Source organism: Myotis yumanensis, unplaced genomic scaffold (assembly GCF_028538775.1).
Source record: "Myotis yumanensis isolate MYYU_CA2020_CCGP unplaced genomic scaffold, mMyoYum1.0.hap1 SCAF_6, whole genome shotgun sequence".
Taxonomy (NCBI): Eukaryota; Metazoa; Chordata; class Mammalia; order Chiroptera; family Vespertilionidae; genus Myotis; species Myotis yumanensis.
Window position 1 is genome coordinate 14,607,108 of NW_027223757.1, and position 5,358 is coordinate 14,612,465.

A 5,358-nucleotide genomic window follows, 5' to 3' on the forward strand; every position below is an offset into this window, starting at 1 on the left:
CTGCCCCCACGCCCGGCCCCAGGCCTTCACCACCCGATTGCTGTGTCTATGGGTTATGCATATATGCATACAAGTTCTTTGGTTGATCTCTTCCCACCTACCCACCCTCCCTCCCCGACCTTCCCTCTGAGATTCCACAATCTGTTTGCTTTACCAGTTCTGCTAGATGTGTTGACCAGGGTTGTTGTAAAAACAAAATAAAACAAACACAAACTTTAGTATTTCAAACACAATTTTTCTGAGAGGCAGTATGGAAAGGAAATTATAATAGAAAGTGATAAAAAGTGTGCTAATCTTTGGCTTTTGATTATTTAGAATACCCTAGGCCAGTGGTTCTCAACCTGTGGGTCGCGACCCCTTTGGTGGTCGAATGACCCTTTCACAGTGGTCGCCTAAGACCATCCTGCATATCAGATATTTACATTATGATTCATAACAGTAGCAACACTATAGTTATGAAGTAACAACGAAAATGATTTTATGGTTGAGTCACAACATGAGGAACTGTATTTAAAGGGCCAGAAGTTTGAGAACTACTGCTTCTAGGCTTTTAGGCAAGAAGAGTGCTCTAATGCATTTTTAAAATACATTTCTTAGGAATGCAAAAATAGAATGTTTACTTTCATGTGACAAAGAGTTCTTTTTCTGTATAGTGGGGTCCACCGGATTTCTTTCCTATTTTTAAATTTAAAATAGTCATGCGCAAATCATTAAAATTAAGTTAAAAACAATTCTGAATTTTCTACAATCTTAGATTTAAAATTGGCCTTTGATGGTTTTCAATTTAAAAGTACTCTTTTCCATTGTGACCTTGAGACTTTGAAAAGCGCCCCCCCCCGCCCCCCCCACCCCCCTTCCCCCCCCCCCCCCCCCCCCCCCCGCCTGGCACCTTGAGCCCAAGTAAATGGTATGTGAATGTATAGCTTTATTCTTGATTAAATTTAAATACCTCCTATCACTTAACAGTTTCCCCTTTCACTTTGGAGAAAGACGGGTCTCATGAACACAGAATGGGGGGTAACTAAGTGATTATTCCTGGTCTTCCAAGGGCAGGAATAGAAAACAGAGAAAACTTTTCCCAGAAATCCTGCTGTTAGTTGTGTGGGAAAGTTGAGTACACAAAGGAGATGCCCACCAAGTAGTCTTGGCAAGGTACCTGCTGGGGGCAAGAGGTCCTGAGCACAGCTCCTCCTATCCCTGGAGTGCTGTCACTGGACAAGAAGCCCTGTATTCAGTGATGGACTGCATGTGGGTGAGTAGGGAGGGGAAGGGGGGTAATGCTTAATATGCATGAATGGCTGACACGTAATATGCATTAAAGACTGTATGTGTTATTTATTTAGCCTCACAATAGCCCTGCACATGGCAACACAGGCCCGGAGAAGTCTTTGCCCAAGATTGAATCAAGAATCTGTGCTTTTAACCATGAACCTACATCATCTCCCTAAATAAGAGCAAATGCTTCTACCGTGACTACTGGATGCCAGATACTGATACTGTAATATGTGCTTTACCCATAATGCTTTTCATTCTTGTTATGCCCAGATTCCAAGATCCCCAAAATACCACACTGGGAGCCAGTTCGATGCAAAAGCAGAAGGTCCTTTTATTTTGGGCTAGCTAGACCGACTCCGTTCCCGGCCGGCCCGGCCCTGCTCCCAGCCGGCCCCGGCGACAAGAACAGAGTCCCCTCCCATGGAAAAAACCGGCTTTAATAGGGGGGGTGACGCAAGGGGATTGTGGGCCCTGCCGATTGGCCAGGCGTGAGCCGGGTCTTGTTACACAGGATGTGGTCATATCTATGGCGCGCACTTCCCTTGATTGTCATTGGTTAGTTTAAAATCCCGGGCATGGCCAGCAGAGGCCTGGGCTTCCGGGAAGAAGGCTACACGTGGCCCCCAACATGGAGGATACAGGCAAGATGGAGGGGAGGGCATAGCCCTCACCCTTTCAATTCTCACAACCCCATGAGGTAGGTATTATTGCCCTCATTTTACAGCTGAGGAAACTGAGGTACGGATCAGTTAAAAGGTTAAGAGTGAGGGAAGTTGAGTGTGTAATTAAAAATAAGACTAAAGAGAATCGAAGATGGCGGCATAGGTAAACACCGGAGACTGCCGCCGTGGACAACCACTTCAAAAATACAACTAAAAGTCGGAGCGGACATCAACCAGAACCACGGGAAGGCTGGCTGAGGAGAGTCTCTTCAACTAGAAGCAAAAACAACAGCATTCCAACGCTCAGCGGAGGCGCAGTGTGGAAAATTTAAAGGTACGGCGGTGCGGTGGTGAGGGTGCGCGCGCAAAGCGGGTGGCGGCTGAGGGCGCGATTGTCGTTTTCAATCAGGAGCGGGTCTCAGACTCTGGGCTACAGATCCGGGCGAGTCTCTAGGGACCCAGACTCAAACGGGAGAAGCGGGACTGTCTGGCTACGGCCCCTCCGAGGTTTGCAGCGATTGCTGGGACAGAGAGGCAGAGCCCCTGGGGACGGACTGAGAGCGGCCATAGCTGCTCCCTCCCCCCGCCCTGTTGAGCCCGCCCCGCCCAAGCCCTACGCAGAGCCATTTGCCGATCGCCTCAGGCAAGGGCTGGACTAGCACCTCCCCTGAGGACTGAAGTTTTCCCACAGCTGATTTCCACAGCCAGTCGGCCTGGTGGTCAAATCCCTCTAGTGTTAACTACAACAATTAAGGCTTGGCTAGAACAAGACTGCGCACAGAGACCACAAGGGGGTGCACCAAGAAAGCATAAAAGATGCGGAGACAAAAAAACATGATAGAAATGGAGGATATGGAGCTAAGAATCGCAATTTTGAGGGCTTGCCATAAATTTGTGCAGAGCCTCACGAAAACTAATGAGACCCTCGATGCTACGATAAAGAAATTAGAAAGTAAGCATACACGGACTGAAATAAAGAATATTATACCCAATAGCAGACCAGAGGAGCACAAGAATCTTACCAAAGATTCAACAAAAAACACCCAATTGGAAAAGCAAAATGAAAAAAGAATCCGAAAGTGTGAAGATAGTGTAAGGAGCCTCTGGGACAGCTTTAAGTGGACTAATATCAGAGTCATTGGAGTGCCAGAAGATGAGAGACAGCAAGATATTGAAAACCTATTTCAAGAAATAATGGCAGAAAACTTCCCCCACCTGGAGAAAGAAATGGACTTACAGGTCCAAGAAGCGCAGAGAACCCCAAACAAAAGGAATCCAAAGAGGACCACACCAAGACACATCATCATTAAAATGCCAAGAGCAAAAGACAAAGAGAAAATCTTAAAAGCAGCAAGAGAAAGAGGCTCAATTACCTACAAGGGAATACCCATACGACTGTCAGCTGATTTCTCAACAGAAACTTTGCAGGCCAGAAGGGAATGGCAAGAAATATTCAAAGTGCTGAATACCAAGAACCTACAACCAAGATTACTTTATCCAGCAAAGCTATCATTCAGAATTGAAGGTCAGATAAAGAGCTTCACAGATAAGGAAAAACTAAAGGAGTTCATCACCGCCAAACCAGTATTATATGAAATGCTGAAAGGTATCCTTTAAGAAGAGGAAGAAGAAGAAAAATGTAAAGATACAAATTATGAACAACAAACATGCATCTATAAACAAATGAATCTAAGAATCAAGTGAATAAATAACCTGATGTACAGAATGAACTGGTGACTATAATGAATCAGGGACATGGAAAGGGAATGGACTGACTATTCTTGGGGGGAAAAGGGGTGTGGGAGATGCGGGAAGTGACTGGACAAAAATCATGCACCTATGGATGAACTCAGTGGGTGGGGAGTGAGGGTGGAGGGTGGGGTGGGAGCTGGAAGGAGGGGAGTTATGGGGGGAAAAAAGAGGAACAAATGTAATAATCTGAACAATAAAGATTTATTAAAAAAAAAAAAAAGACTAAAATAAAGTCCATTTGAAAGATACACAGCAGATATGGAATTCAGCTCTGACCTCCTCCCCCTTCTCCTTTTCCTGGAGGTTCTCTCACTTCCACTGATGGCCCCCTCCCTCCAGGCTGCCTGCGAGCCTCCCCGCCTCTCTTTGGTGGCTTTGGTCTAAGCAGGAATGAGCTTCTTCTCTTGGTGCTTCTTGTCAAGGGTGGGATGTAAACAACAAAAAAGAACAACAAGACACTGAATACAGAGGGAGAACAGGAAACTAACTTCCTCTGCACTGAGCACTACACCCTGAGATACGGCTACTTTAGCAACCAGGTTCTGGGGCAAATTCACTGAAGCCTGCCTGCTTCTCAGCACCATCCTGCCCTCCAGGGGTGCCTCTCTCTACCTCTCTTCAGCTCCCCGCACAGCCACGGCCTTGGACTCCTCGGTAAATGTTTGTTTCCTCTACTTTCATTTACAGCGTGAGATCCACTCTTCCGGGGAGAACACCTGCCTCCCTACAGCAATGGGTATGTAGATGGTTGGTCAGGAGAGAATGTGAGGAGGAGGTTGCTCCATCAAAGGTCAAAGACCCAGGGAGATAACGTGTTACTTCACCTGTTAGCAGGAAACAAGGCCAAGGAGCCTGCTGGTTCTGCCACTGACAGGAACTCCAAGAGAAGAAGGAAGAGTGCTGTTGGATTTCCCGCCCCCATTCACAGGATCTTTTAAAATAAAAAGCATTTTTTATTTCTTGGAACTTTGGTTTTCTTATGTGTAGAATGAACTTACTGAAAAATCCTCTAAAATCTACCGGATTCTGATAGTCTCTGATTTTTGGACTCATTTTAAGAGATATTTTGAGAATAAAATTGAGAGAATAAAAATAGTAGCATATGTACAAATTCTTATTTTATTTTTTGTTTTGTTTTTAATATATTTTTATTGATTTCAGAGAAGAAGGGAGAGAGAGATATATATAGGAACATCAAAGATGAGAGAGAATCATTGATTAGCTGTTTCCTGCATGCCCCCTATTGGGGATCAAGCCCCAAACCCGGGCATGTGCCCCTGACCAGAATCAAACCCAGGACCCTTCAGTCTGCAGGCCAGCGTTCTATTCATTGAGCCACATCTGCTAGGGTAAACAACTTTAAAACAAACAAAACAGCCCTAGCCAGTTTGGCTCAGTGGATAGAGCGTCAGCCTGCAAACTGGAGGGTCCCAGGTTTGATTCCCATTAAGGGCACATGCCTGGGTTATGGGCTCAATCCCCAGTGGGGGGCATGCAGGAGGCAGCCAATCAATGATTCTCTCTCATCTTTGGTGTTCCCATCTCTCTCTCCCTCTCCCTTCCCCTGTGAAATCAAGAAAAAAAAATACTTTAAAAAAATTTTTTTAAATAAAGTTGTTTTCTGTGCTATTTATTTCAGTTTCCCAGCTAAGAAGAAACAGACTGGACA